Genomic DNA, 17,742 nt, shown 5'->3' with positions numbered 1-17,742 from the left:
GTGACCTGGAAGATAAAATAGTGGAAATAACTATTGCAGAGCAGAATAAAGAAAAAAGAATGAAAAGAATTGAGGACAGTCTAGGAGACCACTGGGACAACATTAAATGCACCAATATTTGAATTATAGGGGTCCCAGAAGAAGAAGAGAAAAAGAAAGGGACGGAGAAAATATTTGAAGAGATCATAGTTGAAAACTTCCCTAATATGGGAAAGGAAATAATAAAGTCCAGGAAGCACAGAAAGTCTCATACAGGATACATCCAAAGAGAAACACACCAAGACACATACTAATCAAACTATCAAAAATTAAATGCAAAGGAAAAATATGAAAAGCAGTAAGGGAAAAGCACCAAATAACATACAAGGGAATCCCCATAAGGTCAACAGCTGATCTTTCAGCAGAATCTCTTCAAGCCAGAAGGGAGTGGCAGGACATATTTAAAGTGATGAAAGGGAAAAACCTACAATCAAGATTACTCAACCCAGCAAGGATCTCATTCAGATTCAACGGAGAAATTAAAACCTTTACAGACAAGCAAAAGCTAAGAGAATTCAGCACCACCAAACCAGCTTTACAACAAGCACTAAAGGAACTTCTCTAGGCAGGAAACACAAGAGAAGGAAAAGACCTACAATAACAAACACAAGTCAATTAAGAAAATGGTAATAGGAACATACATATTGATAATTACCTTAAATGTAAATGGATCAAATGCTCCAACCAAAAGACAGAGACTGGCTGAATGGATACAAAAACAAGACCCATATATATGCTATCTACAAGAGACCCACTTCAAACCTAGGGACACATACAGACTGAAAGTGAGGGGATGGAAAAAGTATTCCATGTGAAAGCTGGAGTAGCAATTCTCATATCAGACAAAATAGACTTTAAAATAAAGACTATTACAAGAGACAAAGAAGGACACTACATAATGATCAATGGATCAATCCAAGAAGATATAATAATTCTAAATATTTATGCACCCAACATAGGAGCACCTCAATACATAAGGCAAATGCTAACAGCCATAAAAGGGGAAATCGACAATAACACAATCATAGTAGGGGACTTTAACACCCCACTTTCACCAATGGACAGACCATCCAAAATGAAAATAAATAAGGAAACACAAGCTTTAAATGATAAATTAAACAAGATGGACTTAATTGATATTTATAGGACATTCCATCCAAAAACAACAGAATACACTTTGTTCTCAAGCGCTCATGGAACATTCTCCAGGATAGACCATATCTTGGGTCACAAGTCAAGCCTTGGTAAATTTAAGAAAATTGAAATTGTATCAAGGATCTTTTCTGACCACAATGCTATGAGACTAGATATCAATTACAGGAACAAATCTGTAAAAAATGCAAACACATGGAGGTTAAACAATACACTACTAAATAACCAAGAGATCACTGAAGAAATCAAAGAGGAAATCAAAGTATACCTAGAAACAAATGACAATGAAACCACAACGACCCAAAACCTATGGGATGCAGCAAAAGCAGTTCTAACAGGGAAGTTTATAGCAATACAACCCTACCTCAAGAAACAAGAAACATCTCAGGTAAACAACCTAACTTACACCTAAAGCAATTAGATAAAGAAGAACAAAAAAATCCCAAAGTTAGCAGAAGGAAAGAAATCATAAAGATCAGATCAGAAACAAATGAAAAAGAAATGAAGGGAACAACAGCAAAGATCAATAAAACTAAAAGCTGGTTCTTTGAGAAGATAAACAAAATTGATAAAACATTAGCCAAACTCATCAAGAAAAAAAGGGAGAAGACTCAAATCAGTAGAATTAGAAATGAAAAAGGAGAAGTAACAACTGACACTATAGAAATACAAAGGATCATGTGAGATTACTACAAGCAATTATATGTCAATAAAATGGACAACCTGGAAGAAATGGACAAATTCTTAGAAAAGCACAACCTTCTGAGACTCAACCAGGAAGAAACAGAAAATATAAACAGACCAATCACAAGCACTGAAATTGAAACTATGATTAAAAATCTTCCAACAAACAAAAGCCCAGGACAGATGGCTTCACAGGTGAATTATATCAAACATTTAGAGAAAAGTAAACACCTATCCTTCTCAAATGCTTCCAAAATATAGCAGAGGGAGGAACACTCCCAAACTCATTCTACGAGGCCACCATCATTCTGATACCAAAACCAGTCAAAGATGTCACAAAGAAAGAAAACTACAGGCCAATATCACTGATGAATATAGATGCAAAAATCCTTAACAAAATACTAGCAAACAGAATCCAACAGCACATTAAAAGGATCATACACCATGATCAAGTGCGGTTTATCCCAGGAATGCAAGGATTCTTCAATATATGCAAGTCAATCAATGTGATAAGCCATATTAACAAACTGAAGGATAAAAATCATATGATCATCTCAATAGATGCAGAAAAAGCTTTCAACAAAATTCAACACCCATTTATGATAAAAACCCTCCAGAAAATAGGCAGAGAGGGAACTTACCTCAACATAATAAAGGCCATATATGAAAAACCCACAGCCAGCATCACTCTCAGTGGTAAAAAACTGAAACCATTTCCTCTAAGATCAGGAACAAGACAAGGTTGTCCACTCTCACCACTACTATTCAACATAGTTTTAGAAGTTTTAGCCAGAGCAATCAAAGACAAATAAATAAAAGGAATCCAAATTGGAAAAGAAGAAGTAAAACTGTCAGTGTTTGCAGATGACAAGATACTGTACATAGAGAATCCTAAAGATGTTACCAGAAAACTACTAGAGCTAATCAATGAATTTTGTAAAGTAGCAGGATACAAAATTAATGCACAGAAATCTCTTGCATTCCTTACACACTAATGATGAAAAATCTGAAAGAGAAATTAAGGACACACTCCCATTTACCACTGCATGCAAAAGAACAAAATACCTAGGAATAAACCTACCTAAGGAGACAAAAGACCTGTATGCAGAAAACTGTAAGACACTGATCAAAGAAATTAAAGATGATACAAACAGATGGAGACATATACCATGTTCTTCCATTGGAAGAATCAACATTGTGAAAATGACTATACTACCTAAAGCAATCAACAGATTCAATGCAATCACTATCAAACTATCAATGGCATTTTTCACAGAACTAGAACAAAAAATTTCACAATTTGTATGGAAACACAAAAGACCCTGAAAAGCCAAAGCAATCTTGAGAAAGGAAAATGGAACTGGAGGAATCAGGCTCCCTGACTTCAGACTATACTACAAAACCACAGTAATCAAGACAGTATGGTATTGGCACAAAAACAGAAATATAGATCAATGGGACAGGACAGAAAGCCCAGAGATAAACCCACTCACATATAGTCACCTTATTTTTGATAAAGGGGGCAGGAATGTACAGTTGAGAAAAGACAGCCTCTTCAATAAGTGGTGCTGGAAAAACTGGACAGCTACATGTAAAAGAATGAAATTAGAACACTCCTTAACACCGTACACAAAAATAAACTCAAAATGGATTAAAGACCTAAATGTAAGGCCAGATGCTATAAAACTCTTAGAGGAAAACATAGGCAGAACACTCTATGACACAAATCACAGCAAGATCTTTTTTGACCCACCTCCTAGAGAAATGGAAATAAAAGCAAAAATAAACAAATGGGACCTAATGAAACTTAAAAGCTTTTGCACAGCAAAGGAAACTGTAAACAAGACCAAAAGACAACCCTCAGAATGGGAGAAAATATTTGCAAATAAAGCAACTGACAAAGGATTAATCTCCAAAATTTACAAGCAGCTCATGCAGCTCAATATCAAAAAAATAAACAACTCAATCCAAAAATGGGCAGAAGACCTAAATAGACATTTCTCCAAAGAAGATATACAGATTGCCAACAAACACATGAAAGGATGCTCAATATCACTAATCATTAAAGAAATGCAAATCAAAACTCTAATGAGGTATCACCTCACACTGATCAGAATGTCCATCCTCAAAAAATCTACAAACAATAAATGCTAGAGAGGGTGTGGAGAAAAGGGAACACTCTTGCACTGTTGGTGGGAATGTAAATTGATACAGCCACTATGGAGAACAGTATGGAGGTTCCTTAAAAAATGAAAAATAGAACTACCGTAAGACCCAGCAATCCCACTATTGGGCATATACCCTAGGAAAACCATAATTCAAAATGAGTCATGTACCACAATGTTCATTGCAGCTCTATTTACAATAGCCAGGACATGGAAGCAACCTAAGTGTCCATCGACAGATGAATGGGTAAAGAAGATGTGGCACATATATACAATGGAATATTACTCAGCCATAAAAAAATAGAAATTGAGTTATTTGTAGTGAGGTGGGTGGCCCTAGAGACTATTATACAGAGTGAAGTAAGTCAGAAAGAGAGAAACAAATACCGTATGCTAACGCATATGTATGGAATCTAAAAAAAAAAAAAAAAATGGTTCTGAAGAACCTAGGGGCAGGACAGGAATAAAGACAGAGATTTAGAGAATGGACTTGGGGACATGGGGAGTGGGAAGGGTAAGCTGGGACGAAGTGAGGGAGTAGCATGGACATACATACACTACCAAATGTAAAATAGATAGCTATTGGGAAGCAGCCTCATAGCACAGGGAGATCAGCTCAGTGCTTTGTGACCACCTAGAGGGTTGGGATTTGGGGGTGAGAGGGAGACACAAGAGGGAGGAGATATGGGGATATATGTATATATATATATATGGGGATATATGTATATATATACATACTCCATACTGTTCTCCATAGTGGCTGATTCACCTTGTTATGAAGCAGAAACTAACACACCATTGTAAAGAAATTATACTCCAAAGATGTTAAAAAAAAAAAAAATCTCTATCCTGTTTTTAATCTTTGTTTTCCCTTTGGATTAGAAATAAATATTTCTCATGTTTCTGCTTAAAAAAACAAAGATATATAGAAAACAAATGTTAAATCCTTGCATATCACAATTAATTAGCTCAAGCCCCTAAAAATAGTTGGTTACTTTAGTTTAGAAATGCTCCATCATAGTTTGTCACAGTCCATATTTACAAACTTAGTGCAAAGGTAACAGAAACCTAAAATTTCTCCTAACCAGGTCAAATTGTCACAAACTTGGAATTTATCAAATTCAAAATTATTAGGGTTTATTGTTCTTATATTTCACTCAAGACAACTAATTTTCCCTCAGTGATTGCTTTCTCCTTTCCCTTCAGATTAGAACAAAATCTCATTACCTAAAGTAAGCTTATTCTGGAAAAGGAAATAAAAATACTGAGTTCCAGGATACTAACTCTAATCAAAAGTTGATTTAACTTGTTCCAGGCTCTCCCAGTGTATTTGATCCATCCCGGTGGGCTTTGGGATGACTGAGCTGGTCTGTGTGGGCCTCCTCTGTACACTGGGGCATGCCTGTACTTCAACTTTGAGAAACAAAACTAAGGCTCCTGATGTCCCCGGGGCCCCCACCTGTTGCCTTATTAACTCTGCTTGGGAAGAAAGTGCCCATATGAATGAATGAATGAATACTGAACAAGTAAAAGAGCAAAATACAAATCTATACAGCCACTCTTCTGATAAGAGTTGACCTGTGTGTAAACATACAGATGGGATACGATCATGAATGTCCTCTTTCAAAGACAGTCCAGCAAATTTATCTACTGAAGCAGAATGTTCCAGAAATGGGGAATCTATTTTGGATCTGAATATTTCATAGTAGCTACCAGGTTAGCATCTGTCTTAGGAATATCTCTGTCAAAGTAGTTGCTAAAATATTCTGGGGTGAAGGCCGTTCCCTGCATTTCCGAATTGCAAACTGCCAGGACAGGATGCATCTCAGAAGAGGCCGTGAGAAGCATCTTTGCTCACTTGTCTCAGCAGAAAGGACAGGGAAGATGTCTCCCTTTTCAAAGATGGCTTTAAAATGACAATGAAGGGGTCAACAAACAAACAAAATTATACATATATTTTTTCTTTTTGTTTTTTAAGTACAGGCAAATCCAATGCTTCTGTGTTTTTAAAAGCCTTTCTCCAAAACTGGTCCTATTTATTAGTGGTGAAATACAAACCATGTTATCAGGAATCTTAAGGAAATAGATTGCTGTTAAGTGATACTTCAGAATCCACCCCCTAGCAAAGCTACTGCGCCATTACACGAAGATAAGGAGAAAATGCTTGCCTCCATTAAAGAAGACCTTCGCCTGAAACACCGTAAACCATTCAGTCTCAGTTCTAAGCCAGTGATTCAAAGTATCGCTGGAAATTTTCAGTTAACCAGCGGTACCCACAGTCTTTACAAATGAAGGCAAAGACCAAGACTTGGTTGTTGGAGGGGATGTTAAAGAGGGTGATTAGCCTCTAAAAGTGCAGTCTTAAAGGTCCAATTTTCACACGCATTAATGTCACATGGGATAATCTACAGTATTAGGGGCTGTGATTGGTTGCTGCCTGGCTCCCTGTTGAGTAAAACAGCAATAATCTAAGTATAATATCACCCCCTAGCCGCCTCTCACCATCCATCCTGCTGTCCCCCACTCCTGGCCACAGAAAGCAATTGGGTGTCACCAAAAATATGTCATGTATGCAGGCTTCAGCTCTTAGTCTGTTTTGTCTTTGAGTCCTGGGTTTGTTTTTTTAAAGAGTGAAAAAAAAATTTTTTTTTAAATTTTTTCTGTCCTCATAGAGCTTATAGTCCAGGTGGGAACACAAAATACCCATGAGGGAAATGTGTCAGACGAAGACCCCTAAATTAAATCCTCAAGTGACTCAAAGCATTTCTCTTTATAGTAAAAAAGCAGGTGGATGAGATTCTTCAAAGATGGCTTCCATTATAGTCTAAAACAGGATACATACTAGAGATAGGTCAAGGGCAAAGTCTAACAGATTATATTCATAAGCTAGGGCATGGTTTTGACACTCAGTCATGGACGGAGCTAGGGTGAGTCAAGCATGTACTTCTCACCTGGTCACAAGTCTAGAAGTCTAGAAGACCTTTGACCTCTGGGTTCAACCTGCCCTCATCCTGAGTCCATGAAATATTAACCTGGCAATGTGTCATGATCCCTGTCCTCATTCTCCACAACAGCCCAGCTTCCTGGACCAAGGGCTTGGTGCCTACAGGGCTAACTGAGCCCAGCCTCCTCCCTGGGCAGCAATGCACTTCCCTCCTGCAGTGGCAGCGATGAGCTCACCCTGTACCTTGGTTTACACGGAGTTCCTTTCCAAGATGAGAGCTCTACCTCAACTCCAGTATTGCCCATCCTTGGTTTCATCCCTTAAAGATGGGACTCACTCCCTCTACCCTCAAGTTACATTGAGTGTTCCACCGCTTGAAGATGTGGAACATTGGATTACAGTGATTGCCACTATCCCAAGACCCTTGCTCCTATACTCCCTCCTTCCTACCCATCTGGCATCATCATCACTCCAACTAGTTCAAACTCAACACAAACAAGGGCATGGATCAGACCCAACGTACCAGTCTATGATCAGGCCCTCTAGCCAGCCCCTGGCATTAGACCTTCAATTGGGTCCATTTTCTACCTAACCCATTCTTAATCCCCATATTACAGAATCATACTGCTAAGGTGGCTCTTGGTGGTCAAGCCTGCTCAGGATATAAGAATTAGTCAGCGGTTTCTCCAACATCCTCTCATGATATTAAATGCTGGTAGCTAAGCAATGTATTTAACTTTGGAGTTCTTTGTTCTCTTAGAAGAAAAAAAAAAAAACACAACACTGAAATTGATGGGTTTGGGGATACCTCTCAGTTGCCATGCCTTCGGAATAGTAGGAAAACATCTACTGTCTAACATTTGTATCTGGTAATAATTGTATGGAGTAGTGAGGGTCACAGAGAGTTTATTCAATTTTACTCTTTGTTTTCACATTGATGGCATTAGGAAGAAAACTTCAATGAATCCTTCAGTGACCTCTGGCCCATTTTGTAATGTACGACTCTAAAATTCAAGAGCTGAAGCTTGGATACAAGGTGGTGCTAAGGGGTAAAAAGTGAACTACGGGTCCTTTTCCCTAAAGAATACCTCAAATACTTAAGGTTTGCAGGGCACCTAATAATTTCCAAATTATTTTCATACACATTATCTCATCTAGACCTGAGAACTCAGAGAAGGATGAGTTAGCCCCACTTTTCACAGATGAGGAAAATAAAGTCTGTCTGGGTTAAATGACTTGTCCAAGCTCACCCAGACCAGTCTAGGTGGTAGACTTCCAAGTGTAGATTTAGTGATCTTCTTTGCTACAGGTTAGTTCCTCTTCTTGTAAACACATTCTCCAAGTTGGCTGCCATCAACATCTGCCAAGCTGGGGCATTCTGAAAGCATGATGCAACCTATGGTATGTGTCTAACGTGCACTGCTGCATCGGGGAAAGGTGGCTACTTGAATCTGCGTTCTCAGGGCTCTTTGGCCAAATTCTAGGGCATAAGAGTGACAAAAAAATTTTTTAGGTCCCTTGGAGAAAAGACCATTTATGGGAATATCTGGATTTGTATCCCTTTGGGTAGAAGACCTTTTTTGGAAGCTTCCTGCTCAATCCAGAGCCTGACAACTGTGGACCAGGGCTAGCCTGAGATTCCCAGGACACTTCATTGAAACAGTCTTTTTACTCCCTCCTAATACCAGCTGAAGATATGTTTCGACATGTCAGATAGCCCTGGGTACTCTTATGCTGTAAAACTGTGTGCCATACCAGTGAGACCAAGAGGCCTTTGTAGATGGCAAATGAAAATCAGATTTATCTCCTGTTAGGATTAAAATACCCCAAATGGGTGCTGTATTTCTGGGTGCATTAGTCTCTAGGGGCTGCCCTGAAATTAACGCAAACTTGGTGGCTTAAGACAATAGCAATTTATTGTCTCTCAGTTCTGGAAGCCACGAGTCTGAGATCAAGGTGTTGGCAGGGCTAGTACTTCTGGAGGCTTTGAGGGAGAATCTGTCCTGTGCCTATCTTCTAGTTTCTGGTGGCTCCAGCAATCCTTAACATTCCTTGGCTTGAAGACTCAACACCCCCTTTTCTACCTCTGTCTTCACATGGCTTCCCCCTGTATCTCTCTGTGTGTCATATCTCTCTTTTTTCTTATAAGAACACTAATGACCGGGTTTAGCATCCACCCTAAACTCAGGATAATTTCATCTCAAGATCCTTAACTAATTACATCTGCAAAGACCTTATTTCCAAATAAGGTCATGTTCTGAGGCTCTGGGTCGACATGAATTTTGGAGGGACACTATTGAACCCACTATACTGGGTAATCCATTCCAAACACCCACAGATTTTCTTCCTTTGAACTAATTCTCCATGTCAAGCTGAAGCCCAAGTTCTCTTGCCCTGAACTTAAAGAAGTTGGATAACCATTAGCCACTCTCATCCCTACAACATTTCCTCATTTACTTTCCTTAGAACACTCTGTAGTGCTTCCTCTACTAGGATAAAACAAGCCAACTTCAGGTGCATTTTCTGTAAACAAAGCATTCTGTTGGCCAAGGTCAAAGTCCAGTGTCCTCTCTTTCTTCAGATTCCACAGTACCTATTTAACCAGCACGGGGAAATGGAGAATATTTTTCAAGTTGGAGGGGACATTTACAGGCTTCATGCATTTGTTTCATTTCCATTCCAAGGCAGGATTTGCTTGTGTATCTTCTAGCCTAAGCAGCCCCTTAATTAAGACATGACTCACAACTCATTTTCATGGCAATAGGCCGCAATGTTATATACCTTAGAATATTTCAGTAATGAGCCTTACTGAACAGAGCAAACTCTTTGTTTCAGTGAGAAATGCTAATTGAAGGAATTTTTTTTTCCCAAAAGGACACTGAATAGAAACCAATGTACTAAGCAAAATGTAGATGATGCTTCCCTTTTATCTGCCATTTCTTCTAACAGAAAACAAAACACAATCTCAACCAAACCAACAGTTCTGGCAGGAAAAAGAAAAAAAAAAAAAAAAGCCTCAATATTTATATTCTCCAACAAAGTGGGTAAGGAAGGAAGAAAGGTGAATGCTACAAATACCATTCAAAACACCAGTTCAGTTTCTTCCAGCAGCTGGAAGAAAATGTCTCAGCAGCCCCCTCCCTTTAAATTTTTTTTAGTTACCAAATTCCTTTATGTTTCTTTTCTTACAAAAGTGACTTTATAGGTCATTAAACAACTATTAGTGAGCAAAACCCAAAGCATGGACCTTTTTCCTTTGATTTTTTTTTTTTTCCAGTTTTTGAGAGTTCAGGTATGTTTGTTAATGTCTTTGTGGGCATTTAAATAGTCTATCCATTTGTAACATCCCCTAAATAAGCCAGCTCAAGGAAACCCGCCTTGCATTAGCACACCTGCTGGGCCAAAACATGAACACGTATTACCCCAAATGGGACACCTCATTTGCCAAACAGATTCAAACTTAAAATTACCTGCTTCTTTGGATTGCTACACCTGGTTTTCATCAACCTGCATGGAACTCGATTTTCTACTTTCTCTCTTCCTCCCTGGGTTGGACAGGAAAGGAAAAGGCAAAGAAACAGAGAAGAGAGGGAAGGCGCGGGTAAGGACGGGTAAGTCCTATTACCGAGGTCATCACCGGACCCAGGCATGGTGTAGCCCTCTCTAGTCACCAGAACAGGCTGGTGTCAGGGTGTAAGGTCCCCTTCTCCTGCAAATGTCTTTGGTAGTGAAATCTATCAAAGGAATCTCAAAACAAATTACATGGTAAATTAGTGTCTCAGTTCTGGCCTAGTCTCCCTGCCCCACTGTTCGCTCCATGGGTGAGCTGCTGGAGAAAGCCTGCCAGATAAGCAGATTACAGAATGTCATGTGCCTCAGGCCGCTCCGCTCCATGGCCAAACTTTTCCAGCCCAGGCAGTTCATCCGATTCACATGGGTCACAGGCTGCTTCAGTTAATGCCCCCCTAATGACTCAAGTTTGTTCCCTAATGTGGAAGGGTAAGTGGATAGGAGTCAGGCCAGGGACTTGAAGCATACTGGTCCCTTCCCACCCTCTACCTTGAATGCTCTGCCCCAAGATGACTTACATAAGAAAAGAGGAAGTGGGCTTGGAAAGAATATAGAATTCCTTTAGGATAGAAACCTTTTATGTCACTTTCCTATTGGTACCAACGCAATTCTGAGTCTTCAGTGGTCTGTGGGTCCTAGGGTAGCGAATAACAAGCCCCGATATGAAAACAGAATACAGAAAACAAATTAGCATTTTGAAAATAAAAAGCCTGGCTTTTAATCCTATTAAGATTGTGGTATTTGTTTTTCTCCCCCTCCCCTAAAAACTCTGAAAGAGATACACCAATGTTCCATTACCATAAATGCTGAAATCAGCATTTCCTCTGAAAGAAGTTGTTAATATTTGGAAATGGTCGGATTGCCAATCCAAGCTTTGATTGTTATTCTATACTAGCCAGCAAGTGCCAAGGTCATGGGGAGATTCACCTGCAGGCTGAGCTAAATGAATCCACTTGGCCACAATGCATGTATAATTTAACATTCTCCTCTTGCGTACTTCCATGCATTCCTAAAAAATATTACAATAACAAATTGGTTTCAAAATCATGCATTATGTATCCTGAAATTAGGCCTGCCAGTGAAACCTGTATATACAAACATGTACACTCCCAGGCAGGGCCGGAAGAACACACAAATGCTGTTGATGCCAGGAAGAAGCTTGAGAAGAACGGTTAATTCCAGAAGGAATCCACTGTCACTTCTTTTATTATCTTAATCTGTGTATTTGGAAAGAAAAATAACAAACTGATCATTTTCAGTTAGAAACCTAATTACCCATTTTCCTTGTAGTGTCTCCTCTCTGAGAAGGTGGGGTGTGCTACTGGAGGGAGGCATCTGGTGTCCTAAAAATAGGCTTGCCAGGCAGTTTTCATAAGCTTTACTTAAAAAACAAATATTCCTTGAATATTTAAAAGTCTTCTTTTCCTGTGATCTGACACTTTGCAAGTAGACGTTTTACGGAAACTGGACTTTAACAAAGCTTCTTTGAAACATTAGAGATGAAGATATCAAAAACGTCCTTACAAATTTGTGTTAAGAAATACACTTGCTCGGCTGTAAGCTTTCATCACTGAGTTATCCAAAAAAAGTTAACATATTCAGAAAGCTCCTTAGCATTCCCATCACAAATGCAACCCCATACAATGTTTCCCTAATAGATGCTTGCTTCTGCCCTGCAACTTTCATCTGAAGTTAAATACACATTGATTTAGCACCTTTTACAACATAGGTATGGTTTACTCATGCACAATATGCATGTTTCTTAAGATGCCTATATAGGAATCATTCAAATTAAAGTGCTTTTCTGACTCCTTCATTCTTTTTCTATTTTAAACATTTATATCATACTGAAAAAAGTTCAAACTCACAAATTACATTAGTGAATTCTAAGAAGGCAAGATTTCTCCCCCAAAACAGTACGTTCCATGATACAGAAAGCATCTGATCTTAAAAACATGAGAAAGAAATTTAGCAGAGTTTTCTCCTTGAAAAGTTTCTTAGGCATGAACTTGATCTCTCCATATTAAAAGAAAAAATCTAGTTTATTTCAGTAGGGGATTTGTTTTTCATTAACTTGCAAGCTAAACGTCACTGGTATGTTTCTATTGGTCTACTAACTTGGTGAATAAAACAACAAAATTCCTAAGAGAACCACTTATAAATCTCCTTAAATTAAAATCAGTCTAATTTTTATTATAAAACAGTCATCATGATAGGCTTTGTATTTTAAAGGCAATGCCCAGATCTAAAAAGTTTAATTCCCTGACAAGAGCTTCTAATAAAGATAAATCATGGGTAAAATTAGATGCTGTACCTTCCCTTCTCAAGAAAAAAAACAAAAAAAAAAGAAACCAAAAAAAAAATATATATGTATGTGTGTGTATAAATATATATATATATGTGTGTGTATATATATACACACATATATATATATATATACACACACACACATATATATACACAAACACTATGTTAAGAAACATTTCTCCCTAATTTCGTTTTGAGGTAGTGATATGACTAGACATATAGCTTTTCTACAGTGAAATTATAAGGAATAATTTTTTTCTCTAATCTAATCAATAAGATCTGAAAATGGGAAATATTAACAGCATAATTTCTGATTTCTTTTGTATTGTAATTTAGGCTGACATATTAAAGCTCTGCTTTTCAGAAGAACAATCAAGAAATTATTGATAGAAATTAAATATTACTGACAATCGAAAATGCATTTTTTTTCTCATTTGCTACATCTAAAAATACCACTCCCACCTCCCATTAAAGATAATCTAAACTGAGATAGTATAAAAGTAAAAATGAACCAAAAAAGCTTGGTCCTTTTCTGCTAAACTAAAAGGTGATTTATATAAGTAATAAGCAAATTCCAGAGTATCTATATATGGGTACGTGTGTGTGTGTGTGTGTGTGTGTGTGTGTGTGTGTATGAAAATCCTCTAAAAATGCCTTAAATTGTAATCTGCAGGCTAAATGATTAAACTCTCTCTGGGTTCGTTGGCTGCAGAGCTATAGCCTTCATTTTAGCTGTGGGCTATTTTAAGCTGAATACAAACTGCTTTTTTATTTGTTATTAAAGGCAGTTCACATCTTACACCACCTTGTGTATATTAGTGTACAGGCCGACGTACACAATTAAGAGAAGTATTAAAATAAAAATAAAAATGGAAAAATAAAAAGCCTTCAGTAATAATAAAATTTCATTCCCATAACACTACAAGAAACAGTTATTTAGCCAACTTTTCTAATACTGATATGAAAATCCTAAGTGATAATTTCATGGCACAAATAAAAATGTATTACAAACTCCTCTTTGGTTTTTGTGACAACAGTGTTTCAAATTGGGCTTTAAAAGGTGTTCTAATAACCACGATATACTTTTATGGTGAATTGTAAATATATAAATTCATAGATGATAAAATACATAAACTCATATGTTCAAAATTACATCAGTGAAAAGGACTAAAATTTGTCCTTTTTGTAATTTGTAAATAAAAATTTGTCCTTTTTGAAATTTGTAAATAAAATTACAAATAAGAGGCCCAAAAATTCTAAGGAAGAGCATCAGAGGTCAATGCTTTTTGATTCATCTTAAGCAGAACAGTTTTAAAACAGGCCTCTCTAAACAGCTACCTAAGCAGGATTTGAGGAGAATAATTCCCTAATGCCACTTAAAAAGAGAAAAGTCGATGGGAAGCATCAAAAGGGTTTTGAATGTAAATATTCTTAAAGCAACTTTTTCCTGAATTGGCAGCCCAGAGAGTCAAACAGATAGCATGACGATAAGGTAGACACAGTCAAAACTCTTGGGTTGGTCTGGGGCTGTTTTATGTAAGAGTGTGCCAGGAATTCCAGTTCTTCAAGAGTCAAGGCCTGAATTCAGCAGCCTCCAGTTCTGTCCCCGACCTGGCCAACTGCCAGAAAATGACACACTTCCAAGGACAAAGTAAGAACGGTTTTCCCCTGCTCCCTAGACCCAAGCTGCTGGCTTCAGAGTGAAAACTCCTAGGAGCCTTAAACTTGGCCACTTTTAGCAGGTCAAAGACGGAGAGGGGGAAGGAGAAGATGACATAAAGCTGTCTTGAGCCTCCCCTCTCTGTCGGCCTAATGTTGCTTGGTCCACAGAACAATCGCAACAATAAAATGCAGTGTATCCTGGGGTCCTCGCTGAAAGAATAAAACTGGTAGCCTGTCTGTCACGCTGAATACTGAACCAGAAGCTTACACCGTGGGGTTCGGTGCCTTGAGCCTGGCTGCATTCACAGGCGAGGCAGACAGATGCACGGCCTTTGACAAAGCCAGGAGATGGGCATTTCAAAAATAAAATCCTCTCCCAATTACAGGGAACCCTTCCTCCCTGAGACCCCACAGCACTCTATCAACCTAAATTGGAGTCCTGTCTACCGAGCTGCCTTCAAGGCAGCCACTCCAGTATAAATTGGATCAAAGGCTCTCAGATTAATTCCGGGAAACCTATATTCATCTTTGTATATCTTTATTACAAAACTAGCCACAAGACTGGTCTACAATTTTCATTACCGGAACGGCTTTCAGAGCTGGATTACACCATGGTTTATCCCTCTGTGACCCCAAACCATCTTGTTAGCCCCATTATTGTATATTCATGCAACACACCTGAGCCCAAGATAATAAGAGAGTTATAGTGAATGAGGGGAGGGGTGCGTTTTGTTGCGTTTGATGCATGGCTCTTCTGCAAGAACACTGAACCTACAGCAGGCACCCCTCAATTTCATGCCTCACTCCCGCACTCCCTTTTGTGCCCTAACACCTAAGACCCCACAACTCTCCCCAATTTGAAGGGAAGAGAAGGCGTGTCTAGACTTCTCGGTGAAGGCCAAACTTCATTTCGAAAATGGGCGTGAGGGGTAGCTGTATCTTTCCTGGGCTGGTCTGGGTTATGGAAGGCAGACCCCACACCCTCTGAAGCCATGGTACAGAGGACCCCTGGACCTTCGCGGAAAAAGAGCAGGATTTTGGCTCCTAAAAGGAGGGTGAGACTTTCGTGTCCATGAACTAGAAGGTGGGAAAGAGGGTGGTCAACGCTCTTGGCTGTAGCTCTATTTGACGAATAATGTTTGTCTCACTGAAGTGTTGTTTGCAGAATGCAGCCTCCCACTGGCAGGTATCAAATAAGGTTAACTTGACAATGATGATTATAATCTAACTATTAGATTATTTTAGTATCTACTGATATTATAGATAACCATAATATTTCTAACAATTATGTTAGAATTAAATGGTTTATTTTCCATCAGCTTAGTTGTTTTTCTCTCTCTCACTCTCTCTGTATGTGTGTGTCTGTATATATACACACACACACACACACACACACACAGGTATATATATACACACACATAATTATATATAGACAAGACATACACATGTATGTTTACACACATAGGTATATAGACACCCACATATATTTATAATCATATATATACTCACAAACACACATGTGTATATTATAATACATAACTACATAGCATACCATTATTATATTTACATATACACATGTGGGCGTGCACACACACACAATTAGCTGTAGCTCTCTAGCCTCTTTCTCACACAGCCTACAGTCTTCCTCTGTTGAGCAGTACCTACAGTGACTCTCCAACCTGCTCCCTCCCTCTTTCCCTACTCCCCTTCCCCTTCCTCCCTTCTTTTCTCTCTTTCTTCCTCCCTTTCTTCTGAAATAATGCCAGTTTGGTTCTTAAAACAGGAAGAAGAACCCGGAAGAATAATCCATTATTTATATACTCCAGGGAAACTAGAAGATCTCTATTTTCTTATTCCATTCACTCACTGTGAGGCTAAAGTACAATGAGACTGATTTCATATGTGGATGCAAAAAAGAAATAGTCTTACTGTTTTATGGTCATGTTTTGGTTCCTCTTTAAAAAGATCACCTTTTTATTTCTCATTGCTTAGAGAAATGTTGTAACAGCTTTATCCAGATAGGTGGCTATGTACCTTGTTCTTTGGACCTTAGATCCTCTCAGGAAGTGGACCTTAAACTTACCTGGTTATCAGATCATCCTGGTCTTGCTACTCAAATTGGGGCAGGCACACCATGCATCCAGAAGCTTGCTGGACTCACAGCATCTCAGGCCCCACCCAACACCTAATGAATCAGAGTCTGATTTTCAACAGATCCCCAAGTTGTTTGCATGTGCTTTAAACTTTGGAAGCTCTGGCCTTAGGGACTTTTAATTGCTGATTTCTGGACCCTACTTCAGATCCACTAAATCAAGACACAAGGAACTTATATATTATAAAATTCTGCAGATGAGTCTGATAACCAGCCAGACTGAAGATCCACTAAATTAAGATTTGACTGTATGTCTTCTAACAGCTACATTGACAAAGGGAAATGGATGTCCTCAAACAAGGGGTTGTATTTCTGTCATCCCTCTGCTCAGTTTCTTCAGTGGGTCTCCATCACCTCCGCTTTTGGCGTCTCGGTGTGAGATTCAGAGTCCTTCATCAGGAGACCATTTCCCTAAGCGGTCTTTCATCTCCTTTACCCACTTCATTCTTCTGCCCCGACCAAGCTAAATAATCACCAACTACCCTGATTTCTCATGACTTCTCCTCTGTCCCTTAGGAGAGTTCTCTCTGCTCTTAGTGCATTCATATCTGCCATCTCCTTCAAAGTGCCTCTGAAGACCCACAGCCTCCTGGTTGTCTTGCCCACTGCCCATACCCTAGTTAGCACTCTCCTTTGTTCTACTTGTCTTCCATCTTCATGTGTTTAATTTTAAAGTCATCACTTTGTACTTGTTATAAACTGATGTTTGCGTCCTCCCCAGTCTCTCAATGTTATGGTATTAGGAGATGGGGTCTTCGGGAGATAATTACAATTAGATGAAGTCATGAGGATGGAGCCCTCGTGAATGGGATTCGTGCTCTTATAAAACTCACAAGAGAGCTTGCTTTCCCTCTGCTCTCTGCCTTGTGAGAATACAAGGACAGGTTGGAAGTGGACTCCCACCAGAATCCGACCATGCCGGTACCATAATCTTGGACCTCCCAGCCTCCAGAACTGTAAGAAATACATTTCTGTTGTTTGTAAGCTACCCAGTCTCTGGTACTTTGTTATAGCAGCCTGAGCAGACTTAGTGTTCATTAACACTTTCCTTTAAAAATGTTCCTCAT

Source organism: Delphinapterus leucas, chromosome 20 (genome assembly GCF_059928025.1).
Source record: "Delphinapterus leucas isolate spDelLeu-1000000601 "Yukka" chromosome 20, BTC_Dleu_Yukka2, whole genome shotgun sequence".
Lineage (NCBI taxonomy): Eukaryota > Metazoa > Chordata > Mammalia > Artiodactyla > Monodontidae > Delphinapterus > Delphinapterus leucas.
The sequence above is the reverse complement of the archived record's forward strand: the minus strand, read 5'-3'. Positions refer to the sequence as shown.